Source organism: Pleurodeles waltl, chromosome 7 (assembly GCF_031143425.1).
Source record: "Pleurodeles waltl isolate 20211129_DDA chromosome 7, aPleWal1.hap1.20221129, whole genome shotgun sequence".
Lineage (NCBI taxonomy): Eukaryota > Metazoa > Chordata > Amphibia > Caudata > Salamandridae > Pleurodeles > Pleurodeles waltl.
In genome coordinates, this window is record NC_090446.1 from 1,248,414,720 (window position 1) to 1,248,436,346 (window position 21,627).

Consider the following 21,627-nt stretch of genomic DNA (forward strand, 5'->3'; position numbering starts at 1 on the left):
AAAATATGGGATGAATGGCAATTTTTTTTATTTTACAATACATTTTTCATTATGTATTTCAATTGCATTAGTTTTAAAAGCATAGTAAATAATGACCTTACAGTGCACCCTGATACATCAATCTTTATTGGGGTTCTTCAGTGATTCCCTCCCCATCACCTTCTAACATTGACTCTCATCTCTCCTTAGCTCCTTCCTCACATGTGTTTGTGTTTTATAGTGCCTCTTGTACCAGTGTAGGGTGTTGAAGCAATTTACATCACACACACACAGACAATGAATCATATGTGTGTAAATCAGTGTGTATAAAAAATGTTACATGAGACAAAGAGAACTACAAGGTGTAGGATTAACATGTCATCCATACTGGCAGGCATTTTTCAAGGGTGCTTGGTCTGGGGAAGCATAAACTCAGGATTCAGAACATAACACAGTGGTTAGGGTTGACATTACTATTAATAATTTATTTCTGCTCAAACAACCCATTTTATGGCAAAATTCAGACAATCAGACTGGGAAAAACATAGCTTTCTAACCTGTACAATGCAGTTTGCTCGCAGCTCTTCAATGGCAATTCATAGCGCACTGTACTAAATTATGATTGTAATTTATGAACTGCACAGTAGCAAAAGGAGCTCTGTGACAAAAACATTATCCCACTGAGCACTGCACATAAAATTCTGTTGTGTGATCTGTATATTACATGTTCTTTGCAGTAGGCATAGTAACCCTCTGTGCTACTGTAAGCGCAAAATTGGCTTTACATAATAGATGAACTACAGGCTCTGAGTGGGTTGTCTGCCGATTACGTTTATTTCTGGTATCAGTCTTTGGGGGATATGATCTTATTGTACATTAGGGTCCTTTTTTTATTTTTTTTCTCTTCTGTCTTTCGTTCTTTTGGGTGCTGTCTTTGTGCCCCTGGAGTTGCTTCCCGCCAGGACCCAGGTGCCTCAGAATGAAGAAAGAAGAAAAACGGTGTTCAGGTAGGTGGTTTAAATATCTTAGTCGACAGGTACACTAGGGAAGGGAGTGAGTATGTAAGTGAGGAGGGGTAATACAGGTCTCACACGTGTCAGGCATGCATAGGTGCTCATGATCATGCGTTCCTTCTCTTCCCCTTTAAACTGCCTCCTTTCTATGGGTTAGTCTTCCCTCACCCTCTCCTCTCCCTCCCCCTTGTCCCGAATTAAGGCTTTTATTAAAAAATTAGGACTGTACCTTATACAGCCACGTCCCTCCTGGAACGTGGCTGGGATTTCAAGTGTCCACCTCTTTTCATCTGTCCTCTGATTTTCCTCTAGATCCTCGTCCTTCACCTCTGTTATCCCTGTCCTCCTCCTTCCTCGCGCCATCTCCTTGCTCTGGTTCCTGCTGCTTTGTGTCTTCTCCTTGGTCTGTGTTTCTGTCTCTCTCCTCGCGTCCTTCCCAGTCTCTCCACCGTCCTCATCCTCTCTCCTCCTTAATGCCATCTCCTTCATCTCCCTCGCCGCCCGCGTCCTTAAAAATCCGGAAGTAATACGGGGAAGCCAGGTTATCCCCGTGGAAATTGCCCCCAGGGCACTTTCCAGTGTTGGTGGTTCTCAATGCCCCGGCAACAAGAGTTGCCGGCGGCCAGCTTGGGATGGCGTCCCCATCACAGAACTCCCCTTCCCAGGATGGCTGATCGGGCCATGAAGCTCCAGGCGAGCGGGACAGGTAGTCAGTAGGGATGAGGTACGTCCCAGGAAGATGGATAGCCTGGAAGGAAAAAGGTTGGAGAGTTTAGAACCAACGAAGGACCCTTGGATTGGTGTCCTTATGATGGGCTAGCCAGGTCAGAGGGGCGTGATCCATGAAGGTGGAAGAAGGACGGCCTAGCAAGTAATATTGAAGTGACTCTACAGCCCACCTAATGGCCAAACACTCCTGTTCGATGGTCGGATAATGCTGTTTCTGGGGTTAAAGTTTTCTACTAATATAGACCACCGGGTGTAACTCATTGTGACCATCGGGCTGTAGCAAGACAGCACCTAACCCATGCGTAGAAGCATCCATTTGTAGCACAAAAGGTTTGTCGAAATCTGGACAACGTAACACATGATGTGTGCATAGACTTTGTCGTAGCATATCAAAACTATCCATCTGTGGACCTGTCAAGGCAGGAATGTGAATGGGAGTGTTTCCCTATAATAGAGTAGTCAATGGGGCAGCCTTCTCCACAAAATGGGGAATAAACCTTATATAATATTCAAACCAACCCCAAAAAGGAACATATTTGTTTTTTCGTAGAGGGGTATGGGATCTCTTGTATTGCCTGTACTTTAGCCATTTGTGGACGGATGGTGCTGTGTCCAATCTCATGCCCTAGGTATTGAATAGAACTTTGGGCTAACTTACACTTACTGGGATTCGCTGTGAGATTGGCCTCCCTTAAGGTTTTCAAGACCTTATCTAAATGCAACAGATGGGTATCCCAAGAAGGACTGAAAATGACGATATCATCTAGGTAGGCGGCAGCGTGTTGTTGGTGTTTTAATAACAGCCTGTCCATAAGTCGTTGGAAGGTGCCTGGGCATCATGTAGTCCAAACAGCATTACTTTAAATTGATAGAGTCCTGACGGCGTTGAGAAGGCTGTTTTACACCTGTCTTCTTGGGAAGAGGTATTAGCCAATAACCCTTGGTGAGGTCCAGGGTGGACACATATTTTGCAGCACCTAGTTGTTCTAAAACTTCATTTAGTCTGGGCATGGGGTAAGCATCAAAGGTCAAAATGGCGTTTAGTTGGGGAAAATCTATACAAAGCCAGATGCTATTGTCGGATTTTGGTACTAAGACAATGGGGGAAAACCAGTGACTTGTAGATGGTTCAATAATTTCGAGTTCAAGCATTTTCTTTACGTCTTCCTCAACTGCCTTTCTCCGTGCTTCAGGAATACGATAGGGTTTTTAGCCTGGCATATTTTCCCGTGTTGTGCTAATGTTGTTTGTCCTGGCTGAGGGCAAAACACATCTTGGTATTGATGGACAAGGGTGAGTACTTGTTACTTTTGCTTCTGCGGGAACTCTATATCCAGAACCGGGAGAGATTCCTCTTTATCCCTGTCTAATGTCGGAAATTGGATCTGTAAGGTTTGTGAGGTGGTAATGAAGGAGACAGTGGAAGATGTTCCTAGGTCTATCCATTCTTTCAACATATTGACATAATAGATTTGTTCACGTTTTCTCACGTGTGGTACGGCTACTCTATAAGTGACTGGGGTTACCTTACCGGTGATCTCAAAGGGTCCTTGCCATTTGGCTAGCATCTTATTATCAGACGATGGGAGTAAAAGGAGTACTTTACTTCCAACCCGTAGGCTCCTCAATGTACTATTTCTATCATAAATTTCTTTTAGTTTTTGTTGACTTTTCTCCATCTGCTCATGTACTGTGGCCCACAATGAATGTAAAGTATCTTTTAGCTGTTGAGCATCTTCTAATAGTTCTTTCCCTTCTTCCTCTTCCTCCTCCCATTGCTCTGCTGCCATGTCCAATAGACTCCGTGGCAGTCTACCAAAGACCAGTTCAAAGGGGCAGTATCCGGTGGAAGATTGTACATGGCTCAGAACAGCATAGAAGACCAGGGGAAGCTCCTTATCCCAATCTCTACCGGTATCAGAAATGTTTTTTTTCAGTAGAGACTTGATAGTGCAGTTATATCGTTCCACAAGGCCGTCTGTCTATGGATGATAAACCGATGTCTTTCACTGTGTCATACCTAGTAAGTTGCATATCTGGTTCATTAATTTAGACATAAGAGGGGTTCCCTGATCAGTAAAGATTTATTTGGGAAATCCTACTCTTGAAAAGAATTCAATGATTGATTGGCCCACCGTCTTTGTGGTTATATTCCTTAACGGTACAGCCTCAGGATATAGAGTGGTATAATCCACCAATACCAAAATATAGCTATACCCTCACGTAAGAGGACCTACTAAGTCCATACCTACCCAGACAAATGGAACATCTACAATCGGTAAGGGATGTAAGGGTGCTCTAGACTGTTGTGGGGTATTGGTAAGTTGACACCTTTTACAAGCTGCACAGTACTTTCTGATGTCAGAGAAAACCCCTGGCCAATAAAACCTAGTTCATATATAAGATTCTGTTTTCTCACAACCATAATGGACTCCACCACATTGACCATGTGCCAGGTGTAGGACTTGAGATCTAAATGGACTAGGTACTAACAGTTGGGTTCTCACTTGATCCATAGTTTTTACATACCTATAAAGCAATCCTTTTTTAATAAAAAAGAAGATTCCTACCTGGTTGGGTGGTTCAGGAACAACCTATTCCCAGGCATGTTTAAGAGTGAGGTCCTCTCTCTGACAGGTACAAAAGCTCCCTGGATGACTATTCATGTAGGATACTGTAGGGGAGAAGGAAATTTCATGAGTAAGGTTTTCGGGATAATACAGTTTCTTATCCAGCCTTTTGTGTGACCGAGTTAGTTTTTTTTCTCCTTTCCTGGCTCTATTTCCTGCCCATGATAAGGTCCCTCTAACAACCATTGTGAGGACTTTTCTTCTGAGATGACTTTCTCTAATAGGGTTGTGAATTCGGGGTAATCGGTGCCAATAATTAGGTCCTGCATGAGACCGGGTATCCCTCCCACCTGAAGGCTCTCTACATTACCCCTCCATTCCAGAGTGACTAAGGCAAGGGTATATGTTTGTGTTTCCCCATGTACACATGTTATGGCGGTTTTCTGGTTGGACATCCATTGTTTTGGTGCTAGTCTTTATACTTGTACCATGGACTGGCAACATCCTGAGTCATATAAGACCTGTAGGGGTTGTCTATTGACCGTCATCTTAAGAAGATATTTCCTCTGGGGTCCCCCCTGTGCATAGAACCCTCCTCTTCAAAAAAACGATTTCCATAGGTTCCAGGTTCTGAACTTGTCTGGGACAATTTCTGGTGATATGCCCCCATTCAGCACAATCATAGCATTGAGGTTGATTGTTTATCTCTCTACCTATGGGTCTGGAGGGACTGGGATTCTCTACAGATTCCCGTAACGAGTGTTTTTCTGTTATTGGTTTCGCCATCGGTGGTAGGAATCAGCTACTTCGTGATGGATATACTTTACAATCCAGGGTTCTATTATATGTGTTGGACTTTTGGCCATACGCATGGTCATCCCTAGTCTTTTTGCCTCCTTCCTCCTGGTTTTTCTGACCACTCGCTGTTGGCTCTAGGACTCTGAGCACTTTATCACTGCTAACCAGTGCTAAAGTGCAGGTGCTCTCCCATCTAAAGTTGGAATGATTGGCTTATACCTAATTGGCATATTTAATTTACCTATAAGTCCCTTGTACAGTGGTATCTCTATACCCAGGGCCTGTAAATTAAATACTACTAGTGGGCCTGCAGTGCTGCTTGCGCCACCCACTGAAGTAGACTTTCAAACCTGTCTCAGGCCTGCTAGCGCAGGGCCTGTGTGTGCAGTTTTCTGCCACAGGGACCTGGCATCTAAATTTACTTGCCAGGCCCAGAACTCCCCTTTTACTACATGTAAGTCACCCCTAAAGTACGCCCTAGCTAACCCTATGGGTAGGGTGCCATGTATGTAGAAAGGCAGGACATGTGCCATATTGCATGGCCTGTCCTGGTAGTGACAAACAGCCTAACTTGGTGTCTCACTGCTGTGAGTGCTGCCTTCTCATAGGATTGCATTAGAAATGCCCTGCTTTATGTGTAAAGGGTATTGTCTGATTTATGAGGGGTAGCGTAGGCGTGTTTGGTATGGTTGTGATGGTGATAATAAATACTGCTTACTGGTGTGGGTGTATTTTTTATTACTATCACAGAAATGCCACTTCTAGAAAGTGCGCATTTATCTGTGCTTATAATTCTGGTGTTTTGCAGCTTGACTCCAATCCACGTCTGGGCAGAGTGACAGTTGGGGCTTTGTGCATACTTTTCAGACAACCTGTACACAGGGAGGGTGGAGGTGTCACCAAGGTGCATCTGCATGCTGAATAGTCTTCCTGGGCTGAGAGAAGGGAGAGGCGGGGCACACCTACATTTGTAAAGGCTGTGCCCTGGCCTCACACAATAGGGTCGTTAACCCCCCACTGATGTTTGGAGCCTGTGCTGAAAGGAGAGAGGGGGCACTCCCAGAACCAGTTGTAACTGGCTGGAACCTCCTCTCCCTATCATTGTAAAACACTGTAAAAAAGGACTATAAGTACAGGGGAATTTTCCCCACAATTTGAACATTCTTGGAACTTGAAACTGGACACAGAACGCTGATGAATGGACTCACCAGGAAACCGCCATGGACTGCTGCTGCTGTGCTGACCTGTGACCTGCCTGGTCACTAGGAGGAACTGCCACCATCTGCACCCCTTGTGCTGGCCTGTAGCTGGGCCCACCAGCCCTGTGCTCCTTCTTGTTTAGTTGTTCCCAGGGGCAGGGTGCTGTGGCCCCTGACCCCTGCAACGCTCTTTTAAACCTTGGCGCAGAATGCTGTAATCAGGAACCAGGCATTTCTTCAATTGCTGGGCTGTTGATGTGCCATAGCGCTTTGAAAGCGCTTTTCTTTTTCTAAAGGAAATCACCGCCGCATCCCGGGCTTTAAATTATGCCGTTGCGCTTCCTGGAGCGCGTCTCTGCTAAAAGAAAATCACCGCCGCAGCCCAGGCTGCATAATTTTCCTAAGCACTGTGAAAAGCGCTTCGTCGATGAAAATCACCGCCGCAGCCCGGGGAAGTAAATCCTGTGAAGCGCGAGGATCGCGTTCAGCTCCGTGCCCCGGGGCGCGAGGAAACCACTTTTAAAGTACAGAGGAGCAAGCCTGCTCCTAACGGTGCCCCCGGGGTAGGGATCGCTCCGAGGAGCGCCCCCAGGGCACCGGCCGGCCCGACCTGGTGCCGGCGTTGTGTTCGAGCAGGAGGGAGAGGAGGACGCCTCTCCCTCACCTGCTCCAGCCCCGGAGGGCTCTCCCTGTGCGTGCGGGCGGGGCAGCAGCCTCATCGGAGGCTCGCCCGTGCCGCCGGCACTCTGGTGGGCCCCCTCGTGGGCCCAAGGCAATTGGGAAGGGGTCTCCCTTCGAGGACGGGCCACGGAGGCCCAGGGAGACCCCAGGAGTTAGCGGGCCCCCGAGGGGCCCGTTTTGCAACCCGGAGGGGGTGCGTGGCGCCCCCCTCCCCCGTCAGAGATTTCTCTGGCCTGGGCCCCCCTCGAGAGGGCCGGTGGAGCCCTAGGGGCGCCCCCAGTATTTACGGTCCCCGGAGGGGCCCATTTTTGGTATCGAGGAGGTGCGTGCCGCCCTCCCCTGACCACAAGAAATCAGGGAGGCCCCCGTTTTGCGCAGAAGAGCGCCGGGGGCCCCATTTATTAGTTTTAGGCACTAGAAGTGCCTCTGCATCAGAACAGGTACTTTCTAAAGAGACCAATATACTGGTAATTTAAAGTTCTTTCTACAGACTTTATTAATTGTGTTATATTACCAGCCTGTACTATGATGCTTTTACATATGTGTGCACATGTTCCTTTTATGGGCATGACTTGCTAATATGTTTGCTTAACTTGCCATAGATTTTCTAATGTTCCTACTATGGGCGTTTTATGATATTCTTATGACAAGTGTGCTAATGTGATAACGTGTTTCCTGACTACTGCTTATGTTGCAGAATACTGAGTAACCTGTGTGTTATGTGTGACTACTGCTAGTTTGCAGAGTAACTAATGTGTAACGTTCTGACAACTGCTAAAGTAGCAGGATAGTACTGTTATGTGATGTTGGTCTAATAATTACGTTGTGTACAATACAGTATATTTTCATATAATCTGGTGTTGTGTTTCCTTTGTGGTGGGGATATTGCGTCACATGTATGTGTGTGTTGTGCAAACGCTTTACACATTGCCTCCGGGTTAAGCCTGACTGCTCGTGCCAAGCTACCAAGGGGGTGAGCAGGGGTTATCTTGGACGTGTAACTCCCTTGCCCTGACTAGAGTGGGTAAATTCTGCCTGGCTGAGGTGCATACCCTAGCCAACCAGAAACCCCATTTCTAACAATATGCATTAGCTAAGTCCATGGCTTCGGTATTAGACACAGTTGGGTGTTGTTTTATCCAGTGTCTAGTGGAACTGGGTACGGCTTCTAAATTCTGTTCTAGTAGGATCTTTTGGATGATTTCCTCTTTAGAGGACTCCTCCAGTTTTAACCATCTTAACCCTAAATCCTGAACCCTGAAATATAATGCTCTAGCGTTGTCCTGGGCACCCCATTTCTCTCGTCTAAATTTAACTCTGTAGTATTCTCTGTCATCGCCTAATCTCTCCAATATAGTTTTTTTAATCTCGTCGTACGGAGTAGCTCCACCAGGGTTTGCGGCCTGATAAGCACTTTGTAGTTATCCTGTCAAAAAACGGGAAATATACTGGCCCCATCTCTGGGCCATGTTGCGGAAAGTAAGACCCTCTCAAAGTTAGTAAAGAATGAATCAGGGTCCTCTCCTGACACATATTTCTCTAGCACCGAACTGGGAACATTGGGATGTACTTTAGCATTTGCAATGGTCTCAGTCAGTTTTTGTATAGCCGTTTCATGTACCAACTGATTTATAACTGTTATGGTAGCTTGGCTCTTTAAAGCCGCCTGTAATTGCTCCCAGTCTTTTTCCGCATTCTTAACTTGTTCCTCAAATATTATCAGTAAATGTCTCTGACATTCTGCTAATTGTCGTATCATATCCGTTAGAATAGTGTCTGTATCCATTTTGCTTGTGGGTAGGTATGGATTACAAAGGAAGTAAATCCCACTTCTGACACCACTGTAAGCGCAAAACTGGATTTACAATAGATGAACTACAGGCTCTGAGTGGGTTGTCTGCGGATTACGTTTATTTCTGGTATCAATCTTTGAGGGATATGATCTTATTACACATTAGGGGCCTTTTGTTTTTGTTTTCTTTTCAGTCTTTCGTTCTTTTGGGTGTTGTTTCTATGCCTCTGGAGTTGCTTCCCCCTGGGACCCAGGTGCCTCGGAATGAAGAAAGAAGAGAAACATTTTTCAGGTAGGTGGTTTAAATATCTTAGTCGACAGGTACACTAGAGAACGGAGGGAGTATGTAAGTGAGGAGGGGTAATACAGGTCTCACACCTGTCTTGGCATGCATAGGTGCTCGTGATCATGTGTTCCTTCTGTTCCCCTTTAAGCTGCCTCCTTTCTATGGGTTAGTCTTTCCTCACCCTCTCCTCTCCCTCCCCCTTGTCCCCAACGGAGGCTTTATTAAAGAAATAGGACCATACCTTATACAGCCACATCCCTCCTGGAACGTGGCTGGGATTTCGGTTGTCCACCTCCTCTCGTCCATCCTCTGGTCTTCCTCTTCCTTCGCCTCTGTTATCCCCGTCCTCCTCTTTCCTTGCGCCATCTCCTTGCTCCGGTTGCTGCTGCTCTGTGTTTCTGTCTCTCTCCTTGCGTCCTCCCCAGTCTCTCCACCGTCCTCCTCCTCTCTCCTCCTTAATGCCATCAACTTCATCTCCCTTGCTGCCCACGTCCTTAAAAACCCTAAAGTAATCTGGGGAAGCTGGGTAATTCCCTCGGAAAGTGCCCCAGTGCTGGTGTTTCTCGTTGCACCCGCAACTAGAGTTGCCGGCAGCTGGCTTGGGATGGCGTCCCTGTTACAGCTACCTTAGAGGAGTCAAAACTGCCACTTGACAAAACCTCGATCTCTCTCTAACAGGTACATTAATCACCAGAATTATTTTTGGCAGTTTTATTGTTGCCTGAAAACTGTTGGATATACAAAGGAACTATGTAGTTCTTTTAAAGCTGCTGCACTGCTACAAAAGCGTCCCCCAGTAACAAAAGCGGCCCCCATCCTTCTACTCTCCCGGAAAATGCCTTAAACATAGGCTACCACACCCATGCAAATGCCTGTAGTTTCAAAGACCTCTGGAACCATGAGGTTGTTTTTTTTCTGATAACATTTTTATTGGGTATTCATAGTTCCTAAACATTACAACGAATTTCCAAAAATGTCCAACTCGCCTCCCCAATTCCCTCCCAGCCTTCCCAAGCATTCATCATTTACAGTAAACAATTCTTTGCCAGGGGAATCTTCCCACCATTTGTGGGACCCAAAGTTCCCTTTACCTTCCCCGTTTTGTTGTAGCAAGTGTCAGTTCTACACCATTCTAACAGTTAAGATCCAGCGCCCTTAATCTACGTGGTCTGGTAGTGCTCGCTTCCACCGCTTTTTCAAGTCCCTGGCAATTAGTTGCTTAGCAGCTGTGATTAGATGTCCTACTAAAATGCAATTACTTTTGGCCATTTCTTTTACTTTGGGATTTAGCATCCCACCAACAGTACATCCAGTGAATTCCATCTGGGGAATTCCACTACTTGTTTACACTTAACATTTTATAAATGTTAGGAATTACTCGGACGTTAATATGCATTTTTTCAAAATTTGTAAGATCTCGAGTGACACCACTTTTATTTTTGGGTGAAGAGCCCAATGCCTCAATTGTATATTTGGCAACCTCTTTCACTCTGCAATTTTATAGTCAGATTCAATTGCAGGAACAATTTTGTAGATCTATTTCTAAATATGTCTTCCAGCATAAGACACTCCTTCCTTCCAGCCAACCAACCAACCACAGCACATTCAAAACGGTCTCCCCATTGCTGCTCTATCCATTATTACCCACTTTTTTTCTCAATCAATCAATTAAACATTTATAGATTGTGGCAAATCACCTGTGAAAGTCGTGAGGCGCTGTAGCTGTATGCTGCTGTGTGGAAGAATGATCACTCGAACATCCAGATCTTTATTTCTCTTCTGAATCGCTGAAGTGACGGTGCAGTCCTGAGGTGCAGGGGGAGGTTCTCTCAAGCCTTGGCTACCAGATGAGAGAAGGAGCGTCCTCTGCTATTGGCTCGACAGATCCACAGGGTGTCTGTGAGGGAGAGGGAAACTGATCAGAGATGTCTGGTCGGTTGGTGGAAATCAGGCATTTGTTGATGTATACTGGTCCTTCGTTGTGCAGGGCCTGTAGGCCTGGGTCAGCATCTTGAAATGGCATCTCTTCTGAATCTGTAGCCAGTGTATATTTTTGAAATGGGGTGTAATGTGGGTCTTTCTGGGGAGGTTGAGTATGAGTCTTGCCACTGATTTCTGTCTTGTCTGAAGTCTCTTCAGGAGGTATGCAGTGATTCCTATGTAGAGCGTGTTTCCGTAGTCCAGTCTGGTGATGAGGTCCTATGTGATGGTCCTTCTAGTGTCTGCTGGGAGGCACATGAAGATTTTGTGAAGGATGCTGAGGGTGTGGAAGCAGGCGGATGAGACTCCATTGACTTGTTTCTTCTTGGATAGCTTGCTGTCCAGGATGATGACTTGATTGTGGGTGTGGTCTGTTGAGGCGGGGATGCCAAGCTCTGCAGGTCACCATGTGTCAGCCCACGGTGAGGTGTTGTTCCCAAAGATGAGGACCTCAGTTTTTTCAGTGTTGAGTTTGAGACAGCTGTCCTTCATCAAGTCTGCTATGTTCATCATGCATCTGTGGAACTTAGTTTTTGTGGTGAAGGGATCTTCGGACAGTGAAAGGATGAGCTGTGTGTCGTCCGCGTAGGAGATGATGTTTATTCCATTCATGACGATGATGGCCAGAGGGGTCATGTAGGTGTTGAAGAGGGTCGTTCTTTCTGTTTCCCTAACAATCCATGCCTGGAGTGGTCTCAGGTGGGCTGCTTGGTCATACAAAATCCAGTTGTGTTAATCCTCGCTTCAATCTAGAGGCCATGAGAATTTGTATCAAGAATCTAACCCTTTAAACTGCCACGCAAATGCTTCTACTTTCTTTTGCAAAGCTACCATTTCATCCCTTGGAATGCGGGTGGGGATCACCTAGAATGAATAAAAAAGTTTCTATAAAACATTAATTTTCACCATGTCTTTTCTTCCCAGCAACGACAAACAGAATATACTCCATTTCCATGGCGATATTGTTTTTCAGTCTTCCCCAATAAGCCTGCACCAATTTCGAGATAGTTGTTAGGTTGATTCTCAAGTATCATATATCGTCTTCCCAAATAAAAGGATAGTCATTATTTAATTTGTTAACTGTTATCTTGTCTATAGGTAAATTTAAAATTCCTGTTTTCCCACTTTTTAATCATGATGCCTGCTAGTTTTTCGAAATATTCCAATTTCCAAAGAACTGCAAGTGCTACACTTCAGTGAATCTCTATAAAACATAGGCGGTCATTATGAACATAGGCGGTCATTATGAACATAGGCGGTCTTGACTGCCATGCCGTTCGTGGCGGTAATTACCGCCACCAGCATGGCGGTCCGGACCTCCATCTAATGTTCACATGGAGACTGCCACAGGCGGAACTCCACCAATGCCAGGCTACCACCGCCAGGCATCCTAACGATACCTTAGTTCCTTATCCGGCAGTGCAGCACTGCATGCAGCGCTGCCCGCCGGATAAACAACATGTGTTCCACCAGCCTTTCCCTGGTGGTTTCCCCCGCCAGGGAAAGACTGGCGGAATGGGTGCCCTAGGGCCCCACTGGGGGCCCTTGCACTACCCATGCACTTGGCATGGGCCCCGTGCACAGCCCCGTCACGCATGTCACTGCCCGATTTACAGGCAGTGATATGTGCGACGGGTGCTGCTGCACCCGCCGCACTGCTACATTGCCGATGGCTCCATGTGGAGCCATCGACAATGTCCAGGCCCAGCATTTTGCTGGGCCAGTAGGTGGAAAGACTGTTTCCGCCCACCGGCCCAGTAGAATGTTGTTTATTGGGCAGCAGGGTCCTCAACGGGCAGGCGGTCTGTGTTTAGACCGCCAGCCAAAACTCGGCGGGAAATCCCACTGAGTTCATAATGAGGGCCATCATTTGGAAATGAGCAAAGATTATGTAGTCCCCCCACTGAACTATACTTCTCCAATTTCTGGGTTTCCTCTTCTTTTAGCTGCTAGAAGTTCTACAGATAAGGTGACCAACAGCAGGAACATTTGACATCCCTGTCTAGTTCACCTCTGAAACTCAAACCTTTTCAAAATATATGTGCTACCAGGTTCTTATAATTCACAAATATCCAAACATCTTTTTTCCTTCCAAATACCATTTTAATCCAAATTTTCCCCAGGAAGGTTCTGCCCATGTGTTCAAATGCTTTTTCAGTGTCTAACTTTATTAATGCTGCTGAAATCCTCTATCTGTATCCCTTTGGGAAAGTTGGAAACTTTGCAAACAAGGTGATGGTCAACGTCCAAGAACTTCAAAAAATAGAATCAGCAGAAAAAACATTTCAATACCCCCTAGTCTTGATCAGGATAACAGGGCCTGATTTCGATGTTGGTGGTAATGACCGGCCATTGAGTTTTTGTCTGAAAACCCATCTGCCCAACGTATTTGAATGTTGGTGGTCCTGTAGCCAAAAGCCTGCATTCAAACCTCCATCTCCACCACAAAACACCACCTGCGTCGATGGCAGGTAAGGGAAAAGTGGATGCTAGCGGGACCCCAGCCACCCTTCCCGCCGTGCTGATTTGGATGTGCCTCACTGCCAGGCAAAAAGTGTTGGTCCGACCTTCACTTCTGAGTTAACGGATTGGGGCAAGGAATGAAAACTCACCTTTTTTCTTGATTCCACAACCGTTTTTGACTGGACAACACCTGCCGGCACTGATCCATGGAGAAAACACCACCCCAGCCCGTTGCCGGACTCGAAGGTAGAGATGCTGCATTGCCAGGGTACTTTGGGTGGGCAATGTACAGGAGGTCAGGATCACTGCAGGCATATACATGTCACAGTATGTTTTTTAAATCACTGTAACATTCACATGCCAGGGAGACAACGCTGTCACACATAGCTGGGGACACACTGGCACAACGCGCATATCGCACACATACACAACTGTCCTTGTGGTGTTATTATTCATTGCCAAATGAATGCTGACACCACAATGAGAGTACAGTCACACTTGTCAACTGTGTCCATGTGTGCACATTGCAAGGGGACCTGTACTGGTATGTTTGTGCTATCTGGTGTGTATATGAGCCAGAACGTGTATGTGTGTGTGCGTGGATTGGCTGGTTGAGGCGGAAAGAGCTGTAGTGGGTCGTGTAGTTGTGTATGTATGTGTGTCACTTGCATGTGAGATCAAAGTTGTGTATGTTATGTTGCTGTGTAATACTTTCAGGTGAGTGTTGTTGTGTGGCAGTTGTTTTCGTGATGTGCACAGTTGTGCTTGTGTGTGTGTTTGTGTAGCTGAGTGTGTAGGTCTGATAGTTGTTGAGGTTGTGTCGTGTGTGGGTGCAGTGCCAATGGTGTGTGTGTGTGTGTGTGTGTGTGTGTTGTGTTATGGATGTATGTCATGTGTGTTTTCAGCATGTACAGGTTGTGTTGTGCTGGAGTTGTACTGGGTGATGGTGTGTATGTGGTGTGTTGACTGTGTTTGTGTGTCACTTACCTCTATTCCATGGCCCCTGCTCTTGTACAAAGTCCATTGGGTCCTGTTGCCATCTCCCTCAGTCAGCAATCAGTCACCAGTATACCCCTTGCAGAGCTGCAACATCTAAATACGGCGGGTGGAAAACCATTGATGGGACAGTCTTTTTTGGTCCACCACCAATGCGGCTTTGCGGTAACGCCATCAAGATTTAAATCAGACCCTCAATCACCAATCAATCATGCACTTATCGGTAGCTCCAGCTGTCCTAGAGGCAACATAAACAACTTAAGAGATGCTTGAATATGGTTTCATTGACAGGTTGCATAAATTCAGCAACATTGGAATATCTTCACTATGTATACACACATATATATATATATATAGTAAGCATTGGTAAAATGAACCTCTGCTTCTGTTACAGATGATGTAAATATGGGAAACTGTTCATGATTCTAAGGTTGTTTTTAACTGTCTTTTCAGGACTGGATAATATGGAGAAAAAATTGGGGAAGCAAAGGTGCTTTATGATCTAATAATCTGAGTTTTTGTTTCCTTTGGGTGCCGCTGATGTGTGGTATGATTTTGCCCACTTGGGCTTTCTTGAGACTAAGATGAATTTATGATTTGCCTTGCAGCATTAGTACATACAGTATATATGCCATGAAGTAGTACTCAGAAGATCAGCAGTTAAGATATATGTAGTTAAATTCTAGCTGACTCATGCTATGGTTGTTTTACAGGGTGAATCATCCATACTATTTTGATTTATCAATGAACTTAGGTCTCTTCGTAAAGTTTGAGCAAAGAAATCAGCACTTCAATGTACATTGGCAATCATGTTAAGATATGATTAATGAGTATGGCATTTTGTTAGGTACATGCATTTATGTATGAAATGTACTACTGTTATAATGAAATGGTATATATTGTGGTAGACTTTCACTATTTGAACCACACTCTCACTACCAAACTCACCGCATTGGCATCCAAGACGCACTTTACTGGATCTCCTCCTTCCTCTCTGGCCGAACACAAAGGATCCACCTATCACCCTTAATCTTCAAATCCAAAAACACAATTTGTGCAATTCCCCAGGGCTCCTCCTTCATCCCCAGCATCTTCAACACCTCCATGACACCTCTGGCAGACATTGCACACACTCATGGACTCAACATCGTCTCCTGCGCAGGGGACACCCAGCTTGTCCTATCCTTCACAGACGATGACACCACCACACAAACTAACTAGGGTTAAAAGTCATGGCAATATGGCGACAAACAAATTGAGAAAGGCAGTGAGTGCAGAAATGCATACCTGTTCCCTTTTGCACTGCCAAGCGGATTAAAGTTTCTTTACACCTGTCATACAGGGTGTGCCTGTCTTCTTTTGCATTGAAAGATGGAGTGAGGAGTGGTAGATGTGGTGGCATACGTCAGCACAGACACCGCTTGTGTTTTGGTGCAGGGAGGTATCGTGGACCGAAGAAGTGGGAAATATATGTATATCGCCACTAGGTAGTTATAGTTAGGACCATGTGTTCATTTTTCATAGGAAAAGTGTTTTTTCACTTGCTTATATCTCATATCTTTGGAACGGTTTGATGAACCTTCACAACATTTTCTAAAAAAAGTGTGCTGTGATTCTTGTTGTGCACGGAAAGTTTCAGGGTGGTCCATAAAACGGGGCCGAGAAAAAGGGGGGATCAAAAAAGTTGCATCTCTTATGTTAATTCCCATAAGACCTTTAGACACAACTACTGCCCAAACCACTGGACAGAATTACACAAAATTTGGCAGAAAGCTAGTCTAGCTTTCAGTACGCAGATTGTGCTTTTGCTTTTTTTGTAAACCGTCCAGTAGTTTTGGAGATATTAAAGGGAAAATAAATTTGTATATCTGTCCACGATGACTTGGCAAATAATGACAAGCTTGTGCAGGGAAATGCATAGCTCTGATAAACTGCCAACATTTCAAACCATGAAGTGTTGGCAGCCATCTTGGGGCTCGGCTTCAGTCAAGTCCCACAAAAAAACGAGGCTAGGGTAGAGTCACTCTAGTGCTGGGGTCACGGAGGGACCCTCCAGAGCTAAAAAGCATTTTTTTTTAAAATGTCACCACAATTTGTGGTTGCATCTCATTCTAATGTATATCATCCATCAAAGCCTAAAAGCCTCTCTATCACTCTCTTTCTCTCTCTTTCAATCTCTTTCTCCCACTCACAGAACCACAGACTCACTCAGACACTCACGCACCCACTAAGAGACCCACTAAGACCCTCTTGCACCCACTCACAGTCCCACTCACTCTCATGCACCAACGCCAAGACCCACTCAGACAATCATGCACCCACTCACAGACCCACTGACGTGTCATGCACCCACTCACAGACCTGCGCAGACACTGACGCCCCCACTAAGACAATGATGAACGCACTCTCTCACTCAGACAGAGACACTCACACCCACTCTCATCCCCAGTTCCCCTCTCATACCTATTTTCACACCCAGAGAGAAAGGCTGCGGCCAACTACCACTGTGCACAGCCAAAGGGCCTGCACAGTGTAAGGTTTGGTGGTTAAGGGGGTTGGCCTCAGGGACTGGCTGCAGTTGGATTAACATAGAGTAATGAAAATTACTATAAGTTAAAAAAAACATGGAGATTCACTGAAAAAGCAAAGGTTACAGGCATGTTATTGTTTGGAAATAGAATTTAAAAAACCATAGACATTCACTGAAAAAAACAAAGGTTACAATGATATTATAGATGGGGTCACATTTTACATATACAAAACCATAGAAATTCACACTATAACTCGTGCCCTAAGGTAACTATAACTCTTGCGCTAGCCATGCACAGCTAATTACAGCACTTATGACATCTTTGATAACATCACTGATAAGATCAATAAAATATTTGCAGTAAAATCTTTTATGAAAAAAACGTGCATGGCTGTGCAGAGGGGTTATCTGCTGAGTATATGCCTGTCAGGTTGTCTGGCAGATTGGTGATGGAGAACAGTCCCTTAGTACCCACTGCTAAGGTGAATGCGGTGCAGCCCTATAGCGAGGCAGGGGCTCTCTTCTGCTGTGAGGTTTGCCCCTTAGAGTGGCACTGCACCAACAGTTAAGTTATTTAGTAGGCTGTGCTGGGTGAGATACACTCCACATAATGAGGTTGGCAGACTGGATGGACTCAGTTAGGTGCGCTTCTGAAGAACCCGGAAAGGCGGCCTCACCTCTCCCAGCGGTGGAGGGGACACCCTAAGTCTTCAGGGTCCTTTACCAGCAGGGAACACAACAGCTTCAGTCAGCTCTTCCTTTGACCCGGGAGCATCCTGCTGACGTACACATGTTAGATTTAGTTTTTCCTGCCTGCACTCCCACTGTCTCAGGAGTATCCTGCTGATACACAGGCAAAGTGACAGTTCATCTATCAAAAGTTCAAGGCCGGTCTGATAATTTACGAGGATATCTTGTGTGAAAGGCTCCTGGAATGTTGTGGTACGAGGTACAGTTTTGTTTTTGCACAGAAATAAGCAGGATGCAGCTGTGTCTCGGTATTTCTAAGAGTCAGCTTAATTAGATAGAGTGGAGAGGCCTGGATCACGAGAAGGTTTAGTAAAAGCAAAGTTCTCATAAAAGTCAACTTGCACGATTCGATGAAGAGTCAGCTTTGTCGAGCACATGGCAATAGTAAATGAATAGTAAATGAATATCCAAAATGGTGCCTGAGGGAGACCATTTTGGATTACTATTTAACAATCCCTCCTTTTGCCATTGCGGGGCAAATCACTGTTCAGTCCAATTCAGTTTTCAGAAACTCATTAATTTGTTGTTGAAGCATTAGCTGCTCAGTGTGCTGTTTGACATTGGCGGGTTTGGGCGTTAGCACTGAAGCACAAACCCCTCACAATGCCGGACCGTATTGTACGCACAGACAGCAAGTGAAGAATGCAGCAGCTACAATGATCAGGAATATCAGAACCTTCCAACCCCAAGAGACTCTTTCAAGAGTACCTTAGCTGTCGTGAGGGCTGTGTTGTCCCTAGTGGGATAGGCTTCTACGCATTTCCTAAACATGCAGATAACCACAGTATGTATTTCAAATTGTTACATCTTTCCATTTCAATGTAATCCATCTGTATAGCCTCAAATGGGCAGTCAGGGGGCGCAAAATGACCAGGGGGTACTTTAACACCCTTGCCTGGATTATGTTGCATGCAAATCATGCAGTGTTTAACCAATTTCTCAGCTGCCTTTGGAATATTTTTGTTGTACCAGACAGGGGCAAGACGTTTGCATATCCCTGCTGGGCTGATGTGCGCTGTGATGTGACTGTCTCTTCGTCAAACCTTGCGTGTGTCTCCTTCCATAATGCCAATTCAACCTCAGTCGCTTCTGCCTGTATACTTTTTACACTTTCTACGGTATCCTCAAACATCCCGTTATCTGGGACCCATCTGGCTGTTCCTGCTACATACATCTTGCTCTTCTTCTGACGTGCTGTTTCCTTCGCCACCTGATCTGCAAAGGTGTTCCCTTTCCCTACATGATCAGGAATTTTTCTGAGTGCACTACATTTCACAATGGCCATGGTCCGTGGTAGGGCTAGAACAGAGAGCAGTCTGTGTATTAATCCCCCATGTTGTATGTGGGTGCCGTGTGATGTGAGAAAACCTCTTTCTGCCCACAATCTACCAAAATTGTGTGCCACTCCAAATGCGTATTGACTGTAGGTGTAGATATTGACATCCAGGTCTGTGCTTATTTCAGAGGCTCTAATCAGTGCCGGTATCCGATATGCTTCAACTACAGTTGTTAGTGTCATGATAGCATATGCAGCTGATGTAGTGCCATCAGGTAGTTTGAGACATGAACCATCAATGTACAGTGTACCTTAGGGGTTGCTTAGAGGCGTGTCTTGCAGATCTATTCTTCCTTTTGTTCCTCCTCTGTCCTGATAACGCATGTATGTCAGTATGTGTATCTTCAGAACTATCAGTCAGGAGCAGTAACGTTGCGGCATCAAGGGTAGTACATTCTCTTGATGGTAATGTGACTGGCAAGAAGTGTTAACTCATAACTAGTCAAACGGGCATTTGTAAGGTGTTGTGTCTTTGTCTTGTTAAGTAGGGCATTGACAGCATGCAGGACCAATAATATCAGTGAAGTGTTCATGACTATTCCAGCTGACTGGTGCACTGCTACCGCGGCTGCAGCTACAGCTCGCAGGCAGCTTGGAAGAGCTCTGGCAACAGGGTCCAGAAGAGCTGTAAAATAGGCACATGGTCGCTGCTTGCCACCGTGTTCTTGTGTTAGGACCGAGAGAGAGCAACCGTCATGCTCACAGACAAACAGTGTAAAGGGCTTATGATAGTCAGGTGTGCCTAACACAGGGCTGAACAGAGAGCTTCCTTCAGGTCTTCAAAGTTGGATTGGCATTCAGCTTTCCAGACAATGGTGTCGGGACAATCTTTGTGTGTGAGTGCTAAGAGGGGCTTAATGAGGAGGTAAAAGTTAGGTATCCATTGGCGGCAAAAGGATGTGATGCCTATGAATCCCCTGACCTCCCTTTGTGTTGTGGGGACAGGTATGTTATGTATAGCTTGTACCCGGGCAGGGGTGAGTGTACGTCCCTCCTTCGACAGTATATGACCAAGGTAGGTAACCTGCTGTCAACAATACTGTAATTTAGTGAGGGATACTTTGTGATTGTGTCATGACAGATGAGTGAGAAGGGCAACCGTGTCCTTTTTACAATGTTCTTGGGAGTCAGAAGCGACAAGGAGATCATCAACATATTGTACCAGGGTGGAACCAGCGGGGATTTGAAATGAATCCAACTGACTCTTGAGCACCTGGCTAAAAACACTGGGCGATTCAGTATACCCCTGAGGTGCGCGACAGAACTGGAAACTGCGACCGCCCAGGGAAAACCCGAAAATGTGTATGCTGTCTGGATGGATAGGTATACTGAAGAAGGCATTCTTGAGGTCTATGACGGAGAACCAGGTGGCAGTAGAGGGTATCATTGTGAGAAGGGTGGTAATGTCAGGTACAACTGGGTATTGGGGCTCCACTATTTTATTGACTGCTCGGAGGTCAATGACAAAGCGTAGGCCAGGCTGGTGAGAGGAGTCTGCGGACTTTTTGAGTACAGGGAGTATGGGGCTGTTACATGTATTACCTCTGGTCTCCTCAACCACCCCCTTGTCAATCAGCTGTGTAATGATGTCCTTAAGGGCCTGTTCGGTGTGATGTGGTAGTTTGTACTGGGGCAGACAGGGAAGTCGCGCATGTTCTTTCAACTTAATGGAGAATGGGAGAATGTCAAGACAACCCACGTCTTCATTGTCCGAAGCCAAAAGCGTAGCAGGGAGCATTTGTAGCTCGGGCGGGGGTGGTAATGCTATGAACTGGGTGGGAGCCACATTAGGCCCCATGGTGATGTACACGCCATCAGGGGAACAATATATAGTGGCGTGCAATCTTTTCAGCAAATCAAGACCTTGCAAGTTCTCACTGCAGCCAGAGGTGAGTATTAGAGGAGAATCAACAGTGTAGGGGCCAATTGTGAGAGCCAGTGGCTTGGATACGGGGTTAACCACTGAGACACCTGAGAATCCTACAGACACATTGGTATTTCTGGACAAGGGGACCCCAGGGACCACATCCTTCATAACAGAAGTCTTAGTGGCTCCAGTGTCAATCAAAAAATTCTTGGAAGTACCATCAAGTTGTACTTCCACATGTGGGCCATTCTGTTTAACTGGAATAGGGACGGGTCCTATCCTCCCTTGTCCTACGCGGTCCTAGCAGAAATGGAAACCCTGACCTTCTTCTGGATCATAATTGTCATTATAATACTGGCGTTGGGCAGAGCTGTTGTCAAAATAATTCTCTGCGGTGGCAGTGTTCTGCTGCTGAGAGGCTCTGTTAGGTCCCTGCTGTGGAGGACCTCCACGTCCTCTACCTCGGGTGCTCCGCGGGGCGCTCCCCTACCTCTTGTCGGGGGTGCAGGACCATATTTATTTGGGCAATCGTTCTTCCAATGACCATCCTCTTTACAATAAACACACTGATTGTAGTCCAGGGAAGGGCGGGGCTGGTAAGTGTTTGTTGTGTTAATTTGATACTGAGGTCCACGGGGAGTTGGCCTATTTTGAGGAT